Below are 13,779 nucleotides of genomic sequence, written 5' to 3' on the forward strand. Positions count from 1 at the left end.
GGTATGCAAGCATTTTGTTCAGTATTTTTGCATGAATGTTCCTAAGGAATAGTGGCCAGAAATTCTCTTTCTTTGTTGGGTCTTTGTGTGTTTTAGTTATCATGGTGACTGTGGCTTCATAGAATGAGTTTGTTAATGTTCCCTCTGTTTCTACTGTGTGGAATAGTTTGAAGAGAATTAGAGTTAGCTCTTCTTTGAAGATCTGGTAGAATTCTGTACTGAAACCATTTGTTCCTGGGAATTTTTGGGGTGAGAGACTTTTGATGATAGCTTAGGTGATATAGGACTACTTACTTTATTTACCTGGTCTTGATTCAGCTTTGGTAAGTGGAATTGATAAAGAAAATTGTACATTTTATTTATATTTTCAAATTTTGTGGCATATAGGTTTTGAAGTAAGACCTACTGATTGTTTGGATTTCCTCAAAGTCAGTTATGTCCCCCTTTTCATTTCCTATTTTGTTGATTTGGGTAGTGACTCTCTCTTTTACTTAGCCTGGCGAAGGGTTTGTCTATCTTGTTGATTTTCTCAAAAAAGAAAACACAGCTCTTCATTTAATTGTTTTGTTTCTAATTCATTAATTTTATCCCTGATTTTGATTATTTCTAGCCTTCTATTCCTCTTGGAAGTGTCTATTTTTACTTTTACAGGATTTCAGGTGAACTGTTAAGTTGCTTTTATGAGATGTTTCAAATTTCTTCTTGAAGGCACTTAGTGCTGTGGACTTTCCTCTTAGCACTGCTATTATTGTGTCTCATAAGTTTGGGTATGTAATATATCTTGAAGTCAGGTATGTAGATAATTCCAGAAGTTCATCTCTGGAGTCTGAGTACTCTTCCTTATGACAAGAGATGTCCAGGGAAACATGAGTGGGTGCTGGTTTTTCAGATAGAGCCAAGCAGGAATATGTATTTTGAAGGAAGGGCACAAGCACAGTGCCCTGAAGGGTGAGGCATTGGAAAGGATTTCTTTGAATGGTAAAGGGCATGAGTACCATTTTAGTTTTTGTTTATTTTCTTCTCTCTCCTTTTTTTGTGAAGCAAAAGTATTGTTTTGTAAAGAAATGAGCATGAACCTCTGTAATGCCACAGTCCAAGCAAGTGAAAGATAAGGCAAAAGGTGACCTAAATATGTTTCCTCGAGGATATATATTTCACATTGCTGAGAGCAAAATTATAGGCTTTGCTTTTTGAAAAACCTAATAAATTTAGGATTCTTAAATACCTCTATCCCCCTTCCACCCACCACCCCTAGTTAGGAGAGAAAAACCGGTTTGTACAGACAAGGAACTCAGACCTCTCCAGCTATTTAATGCTGGTTAGGGTTGTTGGCTTCTTTAGGATAATACCAGTCTCAGTCATCTGGATTCCAGAAGTCTACTCAAACAGCAAACAGCTTGGCACGATTTTTTATAATATATTTTATTTGGGTTATTATGCCTCTACTTCCCTTACAACCATTATTCCTTCAAACACCCCAACACTAGATAAAAGAGAAAGAAGGCTAGAGGGAAAAGAGATATTGGTCTCTTTAATAAAGCTGCTTCCTATGGATTATTGTGGTCAAGTTCTTTGGGGCAATACCTCTTAATCATGAGGATATTCAGCAGTCCAACAAACCAGCAATGACAAACACAGTAGCAGTGTGGGTGAAAAGCATCATGAAGAGCAGCATTCTTTCTTCTTCAAATACCCCAGGCCCTCTTATGGCTCTCGCATGTGTACCCTCTCCAGAAGACTCAGAATTAAACTATGTGCAGTTGGCAAAAACACATGTCTGCTAGAGCACGAGACAATCAGAATTAACAGCTGTGGACAAACTGAAGCAGCCTTGTGCTCCACACCTGGGGTTAAAAGAAAAACACATTCACATAACATGAGTAGGATTTTAAAGGAACATACATTTGTAACACAATTTCTGATTCTATTACTTTGGTTATTTTCTCTCTGTCTTTTACTTAGATTAGATAAGTACTTATTTAATTTGGATAAGGGTTTGTCTGTCTTGTTGATTTTTCTCAAAGAACCAACTTTTTGTTTCATTGGTTCTTTATCTTCTCTTTCTATTTTATTGATTTCTGCCCTCAATTTGATAGTTTCTTGATGTCTACTCCTTTTTTGTGTGCTTACATATTTTTGTTCTAGACTTTTCAGGTGTGTTTTTAAGTTGATAGTATGAGATCTCTCCAATATCTTTATGTAGGCCCTTTGTGCTATGAAGTTTTCTCTTAGCACCACTTTCATTCCTCATTGTATTCCATGAGTTTGCATACAGTATGTATTTATTTTTATTGGATTCTATAGTCTTTATTTTTTCATTTGTTTTAACCCATTTTTCATTCAGTAGAAGATTATTCACTTACCATGAGTTTGTAATGTTTTTATGATTCTTTCTGATGCTATTTTTATCCTGCTTTAAAACATGGTGGTCTGACAGGATACAAGATGTTATTTTAATTTTCCATTAAGATTTACATTGTGTGTGAATATGTAGTCAATTTTAGAGGATGTGTAATGAAATGACGAGAAGGTATATTCTTTTGTGTTTCTGTAGAATGTTTTGTAATTCTCAGATAGATTTAGGTCCTGCTGTGGTAACATAGCTGAGCTCAGGTGGTGACATATTGCCTGACTGTTCTTGAATCTATTCCTATGCTGCTGTCTAGAGATCTGGATTTGGGGTGATTATAGGTCTAAGTGCTGGTTTTTTGGGTGGGAGTTTTGTGCTTGAGGTTCTGCTAGCACTCTGAAGTTCCAGAAAGTGTGTTGGCTGGGTGTTGATATTTTAATGACCTGCTTGGCATGTATTCACAGTGTTATGTTTGCTGGGATGGTATGGAGGGAGAGGTGCAACATGTGTTCAGTTGGAACAGTAGGGAAGATCCTGGAATTGGGTTTGTGGTAACAAAGATAGTGAGGAAGATTTCTGGTATTCCACCTTGGTCTCCATGCAAGTATGGCCTATGGTTGAGCAGAGGAGTTGGGGGTGAGATTACAGAAGCAGAACAGAGATTGGGAGTGTGTAATCTACAGGACACAAGAAAGGGGAAGCTGCCAGTGGTGTTCTTTGTAGTGCTAGGGGCAACCATGAGAATTGGGTCTTCTGTAACAGAGAGTGGGGAAAGCTCTACAGAAACAAGTAGGAGAATATCACTGAACATTTGTTTCTTCTTTGTGTGTTTCTTTGGGGGAACTTAGGAAAGCTTTTGGAGGAGGAACCTGTCTAGATTGGGGATTGGATTTGAGTGTCTATGATCTCAACCCAGTTCCTGGTGTTTGTGTCTACTGTGTTGTGATTGAAATTGATCGTTCTGACTCTTTGTTATGTTCTCATGCTTTCACTTTTATCAACTCTATCCCAAAATCATATAGGAAAGACTCAAAGCAATTGCTATTCAGTGCTAGGCTATTTTGGTATCCTGAGGTTTTTACATGTTTAATTTTGTTGTTTTTGAAGACCAAGTTTCTTTGTGTAGCGTTGGCTCTCCTGAATGTAGGTATGAAATTCAGCCAGGCTTCACACATAGAGGTCTACCTCCCTCTGGCTGCAGAGGACTGGGATCAAATGTAGTCCAATATGCACATTTTGTTTCGATATATAGGCTGATGGGCCTGGTACATAGGGTCTAGTACATGTCAAGCATATTCTATTTTGCTGGTCTTCACATCCACACTTGAATTTTGATATTTGTCGGAGTGTATATTTTGTTTCTCAGGTTGTCATGTATTCATCACATTAACACTGCTTGTATTTCTGAGTCATTGGATTGTAGGTGTGTGACATTCTTCTTGCCTCTTGTGTTTGTTTTGTTTTGTTTTAACGGGCGAATATGGGTAGTATTTTGCCTGTATGTATGAATATGCACCTCTTTTGTACCAGGTCCTCCCAATAGTCAGCAGATCGTCTCAGAACTCCTGAATTTGGAGTAATGGATAGATGTGAGCTTCCATTTAAACACTGGCAATTGAGCCCAATTATTTGCAGGACCAACAAGAGCTTTTCATTGCTGAGCCACTTCAACTGCCTTATGTTGCTTATTTCATCTGTCCATTTGTACCTGTTTGAACACGCATTCCCTTTTAATAAGTTTTTATTACTGTTACAGTTTAACCTGGGACACTTCAGGTTTCTGGAAGTTAGATATAAAACTGTAGTGAATATATAAACCGTTGAGTTCTTTGTATCTTTCTTATTTGAATGATCTTTGCAGTGGATTCAGATCTTAAATGTACCTCTGGAAGTGATGAAACTTGTTTGAAAGGAAGGCCGGCATCTATCTTAATGAGATACACAGACCTCCGCCTGAGTGCTAGCATTAAAGGCATGAGCCAATACATCCTGCTTGCCCATATTTTTTGTAGTTAGTAATTGAGCATAGCATTTCTGTGATGTGCCATCTGTACTGTTCATCTATTTGCTTGTCTCTCTTTATGTCTTTTAATTGGCATTTCCTTTGAAAAGCTATATTTTAGTCAAAGGGTCCAGAGATGACAAGGTGAACCTCATCATTTAGTTTCCTTCTAAAATGACTTGGTAATTACATCAATTCATTACATCAACGTCTATGTGAGGAGATAAGTAAGAGAAGCACTGGAATTATAGGAATACATTGTCTATTAAGTATACATATACAGCATGCATTGCCATGCTTTCTGTGATACTCACGTATGGGATATTTTAGAAATCAATAACCTATGAAGAAGTGGATGTTAATTTCACTCCAGAAGAGTGGGCTTTGCTAGATCCTTCCCAGAAGAGTCTCTACAAAGATGTCACGCTGGAGACCTACAAACACCTTACAGCTCTAGGTAAGACAGTGAATTTTCTTTCACTATTAAGAAAAAGAGGACATCTGTTGTTATTGTTTTTGTTTTTTCTTATTGATGCTCTTATGAAATTTCAATTGGAATGAGGAAGAATAAATCACACATGTTTCTAAGATTCACTGAAAATAGTAACTTAAATTTTGCCTAATTTTGAATAATATGTCATACACTTTCTGGTATATATTTTAGGCTACAATTGGGAAGACCATACTGAAGAACATTGTCAACATTTTAGAAGACATGGAAGGTAATTTTCTTGTGGAAACTGGTATAAATATTCCTGTGAAAAATTTTTTTAATGTGTCCTAGAAGTTTTAAATAAAAACAATAGAGAAAAAGCACTAGTTTAAGTATATTAAGGAATATTAAATTCTCCCAAACCCATTTTCCTCACAGTCAGGTGTCTGATTTATGTTTTCAAGGCATTTCTCTAAGAAAGAAGACGATGAAACACTTGCTTAATAGATATTGCTGTGAAAAGGACTTTAATTCACATGTAGTCATTGCTGTATCTGAAGACTACTGCCCCTGTCTGCTGCCCTAGACCTGGGCAGGGCAGCTTCTAGGTTCCATACAATCTATCTTAAGCATAGAAGATTTTCAGCCTCTGTGAATTACTGCTTAATATGCACACCCTTTCTTTCTGAGCACATAGATGGCTGATTCAGTTCAGCTGTTCTGGCTCAAACTCTTTCCTAGCTAACTTATTAAATCTGGCTTTTCTCCCATCCTCTGAATTGCTTTGTTTGGCCTCAAACTAACTCCAGCAGTCTTTTGTAATCTTCAGGCTCTTATTTTCCTGATCATTGGATCTTCACCTTAGTTCTCTCCAACCTGTCTTTCTTTTACTGTCCCAGAAAAACTGCCTCCTCTCTCCATGCTGTGTCCCTTAAGGAGCTTCATTTCCTCTCTATTTCATGAGAGATGAATGTATCCTATTCTGTCAAATATTTTTCTGAATTTGTCCCCTTTTCTGCCACTCACTTAGATATTGCTTTCAAACATGTGTGCTTCCTTCTCCCAACTATTTTTACACCCATTGTTTGAGATTAAACACATGTATCACCATGCCTGAAACTAAGCTTTTCTTTACTGGACATTGCTCTATACCAGGCTGGCACTGAAGGCAGATCTTCTTGCCTCTGTCTACTGGATTATTGTATTGTTATATTCCAGCCAGATCACATAGACATAGAGGGTCTTCGGATGTGATCTTTTGCCAGAGCAACAAGTCTCTAAATCAAATTCCTCTATAAAAATCATTACTCATATCCACATTACAGATGCTCCGTAGAAATTCTAATCTCTTAAGTCTTATACAATTCAGATATTGGAAAAAGCAAGCTCATTAAATAGGTGATAATTTTATGTACAAAACCTACTCAAGAGCAAATATTCCATAGAAAAGCTGATGTGACTCAAATACGTGAAGTAAACTTGCTAAGTTTAGTTAGATGGAAAGGATGAAAGTCAAGAAAATTGTTGTGGAGGAAAAATGATTCCCATAGCACATGTCTTTGAAGACAAAATACAAACTGTGAATATGAGGATCTTCCATTTGTTACTCAAGTCATTTGACCATAAGGATATGAAAAGAAAAATCATACTTACCTCTCAGAACAAGGAGAAAATATGTAGTATTCCTTAGTTGGAATAGACTTCATGAATGTGATGCAAGTTTACATTTAATTTATTAATAATCACTAATAATAATTAAATAATAATCATAAATAATAATCAGATTATTATTTAAACAGTTAAAGAAAATTCCCCATCTACCCAATAGCAGTGAGATTCCTTTAGGTCTCCAGCATCACTTCTTTGAAGAGATTCTTTTGGGATGGATCCAACGAAGCCCACTTTTCCTGAGTGAAGTTAACATGCACACCATCATAGGTGATTGCATTCTAAACTATTCTATACATATGTACAACAGAAACCATGAAAGTGACAACACTAAATTTATAATTATTCATGTATTAATTCATTATTAATGACAGAAACTCTAATGAAAGCAGGGGACAATTAATAAATTAAACTACTATACTTAATTAGTTTTTGAAACTAATTGGGAATATAGCCACAGAAATCACATTAGAGATTACTAGCCCTGTGGAAATTGTTGTGTTTATCCTAGTTCAGTTTCCAAATGTAGTGTGACTCCCACTATAGGAAAATTTATGAATGCAGTCACTATTGTATAGATGAGTTCTAGTTCTTTTCAAATATGTGAAAAAACACTTATAGAAAAAGTACCCCCCTACCAGTGGACTGGTGGAAGAGCATGGGTGGAGAAGAGGGAGGGGGGATGAGAGTATTAGGGGCAGGTGGAGGGAGCTACAGTTGGGATACAAGGTGAATAAACTGTAATTAATAAAAATATGCTCTTTAAAAGAGGAAAGAAAGAAAAAGGATGCTATAAGCAATCCATGTAATATGTTTCTTACCTCAAAGGTATCTTCAAAATGAAAAATTTCCACAATCAAGGGGGAAATTATAAATGTAAACAAAGTGATAAAACAGTAAGATGTAAGTCCTTTTTACATTTAGATCAAATTGTAAACTTAATTCACTGTAATGAATCACTGTAATGAATGTGAAAAAGCTTACACATATACCAATTATCTTTGCAGCCATGAAAAACCACATACTAGTGAGATCCCCTATGAATGTAATCAGTGTGGTAAAGCGTTTAAACGTTGCTGTGATCTCCAGAGGCATGAAAGAATTCATACTGGAGAGAAGCCCTACGAATGTAATCAGTGTGGTAAAGCCTTTGCATGTCATAGATCTCTTCAAAGACAGGAAAGAATTCAGAATGGAAAGAAACTCTACAAATGTAATCAATGTGAAAAAGCCTTTTCAAGACATAGTAGTCTCCAAAATCATAAAAGGACACATACTGGAGAGAAACCCTTTGAATGTAATCAATGTGGTAAAGCCTTTGCAGATCTCAGTAACTGCCAGAGCCATAAAAGAATTCATAGTGGAGAGAAACCCTATGAATGTCATCAATGTGGTAAAGCCTTTTCACAACTCAGTAGTCTCCAAAAGCATAAAAGAACACATACTGGAGAGGAACCCTATGGATGTAATCAGTGTGATAAAGCATTTTCTCATTGCTGTGATCTCCAGAGACATGAAAGAATTCATACTGGAGAGAAGCCCTATGAATGTAACCAATGTGGCAAAGCCTTTTCACATCCCAGTAGTCTCCAAAGTCATAAAAGAACACATACTGGAAAGCAGCCCTATGAATGTAATCAATGTGATAAAGCCTTTGCACATTGCTGTGATCTCAAGAGGCATGAAAGAATTCATGCTGCTAAGAAATCCTATGAATGTAGTCAATGTGGTAAAGTCATTGCACATTCCAGTGACCTTCGAAGGCATGAAAGAATTCATACTGGAGAGAAAGCCTACATATGTAATCAATGTGGAAAGCCTTTGCACGATGTTGTGATCTCCAGAAGCATAAAAGAATTCATAGTGCAGAGAAACCCTATGAATGTAATCAATGTGGCAAAGCATTTTCACATTGCAGTAACCTCCAAAGGCATGAAATAATTCATACTGGAGAAAAACCCTACAAATGTAATCAATGTGATAAAGCCTTTTCACATCCCAATAGTCTCCAAAAGCATAAAAGAACACACTGGAGAGAAAGCCTATAATGTAATCCATGTGATAAAGCCTTTGCACGTTGCTGTGATCTCTGAAGGCATGAAAGTTTTCATATTGGAGAGAAACTCTAAGACTATAAACAGTGTATTAAAGCCTTTGCATGATGCATTGACCCTCAAACCATAAATAAATCATACTTGAGAGAAAACCTTATGAATATATTTAGTATGATGAAACCTTTGTACATTTCTATAGGTTTTATTATTGTGAATGAATCATATTGAAGAGACACCCTATGAATGTATTTAATATGGTAAATGAAAGTTTTGCATTTTCATCTACCATAGAGATGTAATGAAGTGATATAATCAGCAATCAATTGTATATCTCACTACATAGCTTGCTGTGATATGAATATATAATTTGATGTTCCATGATTCTGCATGTTCCTCTTAATTATCCATTTATGATTTCATCTAAAGTACTGCATTCTATAGGAAATATATGAAGATTCTAGATAATGTAACAGCAAGAATATTAATTTCAAAACCACTTCTGATGTGTGTGCGGAACATAATTATGGGTTTTTATGTCATGACAGATATGTAGAAATTGGGAGACAACTTTGTGCAGTCTCCTTTGTCTATCTTTATATGATGACTGAGGTCAAGTTGCCATGTTTGGACACCACAAATGTTCCCTACAGAACTGTTTTCATGATGCTCAAATAAGATTAGTTGAGATATTACATAAATAAAATGTCTTTTCACATTGTAAACATTTTCATGTAATAATTGAGGAAATCAGGGTGATTTGAATTAATTTTATTTGTAAATGAAAATAATCTGGAGCTCTATTTTTTGGAATGTATTGATTTATTCCTAGGAGTAAACACTTGTTCATAACATATATGAGAACTACAAGTGAGTGTCAAAGAATTGTCTCAGTGGGTAAAGTTGGTTGCTGCTAAGCCTGATAACATGACATTAATCTCTGGGAGATTCATATTATTCCAAAATTTTCACTTATTTCTACATTTAAGCTATGGCATATGCACACTCTCACACCAGCGTATACAGAAATTCTTTGTAAATCTAAGTCAGGACCATTGAGGTCACCTGAACCAAATAATTGCCTGAGTTTCATCTCTAGGACCCACATTGGAGATGTAGATGATAGTCTGCAATACACTGTCCTCTCACTGCCACATACACAGGTACTTACATGCTAACAGAGTGCAAACATTTTAAAGGATGAAATTCACAAAGCTAAGAAAAATAACACAAGAGAACATATGAAAGGATTTGACAGACTAAATTATTGCTATTGGATTTCAAGATGTATTTCTGTTCATTGAAACAATGATGGTTCCTTTTTTAATTAATGTCCTGGTTTTGATTTGGAAAACGAGTGGATTTTTTTTTTCATTCGTTTTGCAGTTCAAAGACAGGTCATTTAAAAAATATGTCTCAGTTTAGCTTACTGGTGCATGCCTGTAATACCAGCACCTGAGAGACATTGGCAACCCAATCTGAGTTTTAGACCAGTGTGGTCTACATAGTGAATTTCACACAGCCATGGCTATGTAGAGATATCCTCTCTCAAAAAGATCCTAAAATGAAAGAGTATATCTCAAAGCATGGAAATGTTTCTAATATAATCTTCCTGAACATTGGTTTTAATAAATATTCTTGTTACATTTACTCACATTAAGAGACCTGTGTTAATAATGAAAATAGGAAACTGTCCAAAGTCCAGTCACAGAGGGAAAGAAATCCATTGAGCCCTTCAGCAGCCATCTAGCAGGGATACATAACCTTCAAGTGATAGGAGACCAAAGTAGTAATGGAACATCTTCATCCTCTCTATTGTAATGACATGTTTGGGAGATAGAATGTTAGTAGTTCTGCTCCTCTTGCATGCCCAAATTTGGTTCCTAGAACCCACATCAGATGGCTGAGAATAATGTATATTTCCAGGTCTAGGGTATCTGATGAATTCCTCTGGCCACCTAGGGCACCAGCTATGAAAATGGTGAAAACCCACATGCATATTTGACTCCACATTGTAAAAGAGGTTTTCTTAATGTATACGTTATTTTTATTAAAATTCATGTAATATAGGTACATAAATTTTATTGCTGTGTATCCCAAGTGCATGCAATGTATGAGCTGAGGCAGAAGATCGTGTCTCCTCCATGTGATTAGAGTTACTGGCAATTGTGATCTGTGGCTTGGATGCCTGACATCAAATCTAGGTCATGTGGAAGAGCAGCCAGTGTGCCTAGGGACTGAGCCATCTATTCAGCTCCATAAACATGTCATTAATAGCAGTAAGGTAGGAAAGGTTGATCTTCAGTTCATCTTTAACTCAGCCCAGATGACCCAGAAGAAGAAGATTGATAGCTTAAGGAATTTAGGATTGGTTTTTAAAGAAGTTTCTAAGCCAAAATCTCCATAAAAATATGGAAGTATCCAAAAACGATCAGGACAGAACTGATAATACCAAATGATTAAAAAGTGCCTGACCACTTGACCAAAGCCACAAGACTGAGTTTATCTTGCATGTGTTAAATAGGCAGCAATGGGAGCCCACAAGGACGCATGTCAAGACACATACCCCTGCTTGAGATTGTGACTACTGTAAAGAAAGAAAGTCAACTTGAAAACATGAAGACTAACTTTTCTGAAACAGATTGCATTCTGCTTCCCTGATGCCTGCAAAACATTCAGTTAGGAGCCCAAGATGGAGACTCTATAAGTTGTAGAGGTTGTGGTCAGAGGAACCTGAGGGTCAAACTATAAGGCTGGAAAAATCAGGTGTTTATAAAGACCTGTGGAAAGTGGAGGAATTATTAAGGAGGGAGCTTTGGATGTTAAAGTGTTACTTTTACACAAGGAATACTACTCAGCAATTAAAAACAAGGAAATTATGAGGTATCCCAGAAGCAGAAAGATACACATGGTATATACTCACTTTTAAGTGGTTATTAGACATGTAATATAGGATAAACATACTAAAATCTGTACACCTAAAGAAGCTAGGCAAGGAAAAGGACCCAGGGAAAGATGATCAATCCTCATTCAGAAAGGCAAATGGGATAGACAACGGAAGAAGGTGAAAACAAGGAACAAGACAGGAGCCTACCACAGAGGGCCTTTAAAAGACTCTACCCAGAAGGATATTAACGCAGATGCTGAGGCTCATAGCCACTTTGGGCAGATTGCAGGGAATCTGGTGAAAGAAGGGGAGATTGAAAGACCTAGAAAGGTCTGGAGCTCTACAAAGAGAACAACAGAAGCAAAAATATCTGCGCTCAGGGGACTTTTCTGAAACTGATTCTCCAACCAAGATCCATGCATGGATCCTAGAAACCCTGTACAGATGGAACCCATGGCAGCTCAGTCTCCAAATGGGCCTCATAGTAAGGGGAACAGGGGCTGTCTTTAACATGAACTCAGTGGCTGGCTCTTTGATCACCTCCCAATGAGGTGGGGCAGCCTTACCAGGCCACAGAGGAAGACTAGGAAAGACAGTCCTGATGAGACCTGATAGGCTACTGTCAGATTGAAGGGTAGGAGATCCTCCCCTATCAGTGGACTGGGGAAGGGGCATGGGAGGAGATGAGGGACTGAGGGAAGGTGGGATTGTGGGGATGAGGGTGGGGGCTCAGCTGGGAAACAAAGTGAATAAATTGTAATAAATAAATTATATTTTGAAAAAGAAAATTATTTCAAGGACATTTGGTGTGTAATGAAATATGCACACAATTGGCCTTATGCCCTGGAAGAGAAATAAGTGCTCTCATAGACTGCAGGAATTTCTCCAAAGTCCAAATTTACTAGACTATCTCCCTTTCTAACCTTGGAGTGGAAGGGCAGGTGTGATAGGCCTGTGCCTTTTGAGTCATTTGATCTCTGTTTACCCAGGAGAGGAGCTGTTGCTTGACCTGAGGCAGAACTCGGTGGTTTAGCTAATGATGGACTGTAGGAAGTCCTAGTAACCAGGAACACCATTAAGTGGCAGCCTGAGACTTCTTTTCTGGATCTTTCTCTGATGCAGCTGTGGTAACTGTGAAGGAGATCTCAAGCCATACCATGATGAGAGTTGGTCTACTCTCCATATCAGCCAAAGCAGGTTGGCTGAGCTTTCAGTCTGATCTGCTGATACTGGAATAGTATACAATGAGCCACACTACAGCTCTGTTGGTACACAGGGTGATGTTAATGAGGATCCCTTTGAGAGGTGGGGGGGGCGCTGCAACCCTGGCAATAGGAGGTGATGGTGCTCATGATATCCTTTTTAAGTGTGCATGCCCTGACATTGCATTTGATATGCAGTAACAGGACAGTTTGAAAAAAAATGAAAGTTTTATAAAAGCCTGAAAATTACCTCCGAACTACAGCTTTCTGTGATAATTTTTACATTTTGTTTAGAAACTGGTAGAACAGAGGAGACAGAAGCAACCTTTTGGCAATATTTAATTAGATTCTCTTTACCTTTCCACTACTACCATCCACAGTTGTGTGTTTCAGGAAAATTCAATTCCAGGTACAAAAGAAACTGCTGAGCAGCAGAGGTTTCTCAAGTGTGCATGCATTATGCAGATAGATAGAGCAGATTTCACATCTTGTGCTATCACCTATATGTCAGGAAGCTGACATGAAAGTATACTTCAACATTGTTTTGTATGTGGACATCGCTGTGGCTGAGTTTCTTGGAATCAGAAAAAGACTTGAGGAGCCACAGAGAAATAGCCCAACTTTTTGACCACTTCAATTTACAGAGAGAAGTATAGAATATGGGGCCTCTCCTTTTTGGAAGAGAAATAAATAATGGTAGCTGGAAAGCCAATAATATAACAGTTTAGGCTGTCATGCTGAATTTATTTTTTTGTGAGTTGTGAAATCTGAGTTTGTTTAATTTCTACATACATAAGTAACAGTGGTCAAATTCACATTCTATCTGTTTCCTTAAGTCATTTGATGAAAACTTGAATATATTTAGGGGATTATGGTTTTGTGGTTTTGTCTGCATCCAGTTATTCTTTCATTAATATTGTATACCTTTTAATTATTGTAGTTTCAGGTAAGTACAGAAGTCACATTGTACAAGTGTGTGTCTAAAATTTCCTCATAATCCTATTGAGAATTCTGAGTTTTTCACATAGTACATGGTTTTGGAATCTCATCTTTCTCAGCGCAGACCTATCTGCCTGGGGTATACAACCGCTGAGACGGAGCCCCAACCACTTTAGCGGCAGACAGATTTCCTGTAATAAATCATTAGGAATTTTCTTTGGATTGCTTTTAATTCAATCTTCAAATT

At 37.2% G+C, this 13,779-nt stretch overlaps 1 pseudogene; it reads left to right on the forward strand.

Moving 5' to 3' along the window:
• LOC110544935 (zinc finger protein 431-like) overlaps window positions 1-8,735 on the forward strand; it is a 47,298-nt pseudogene extending 38,563 nt beyond the window's left edge.
• The last annotated feature ends 5,044 nt before the right edge of the window (window positions 8,736-13,779 follow it).

The sequence above is a fragment of the Meriones unguiculatus genome (assembly GCF_030254825.1).
Source record: "Meriones unguiculatus strain TT.TT164.6M chromosome 13 unlocalized genomic scaffold, Bangor_MerUng_6.1 Chr13_unordered_Scaffold_67, whole genome shotgun sequence".
Classification (NCBI taxonomy): Eukaryota; Metazoa; Chordata; class Mammalia; order Rodentia; family Muridae; genus Meriones; species Meriones unguiculatus.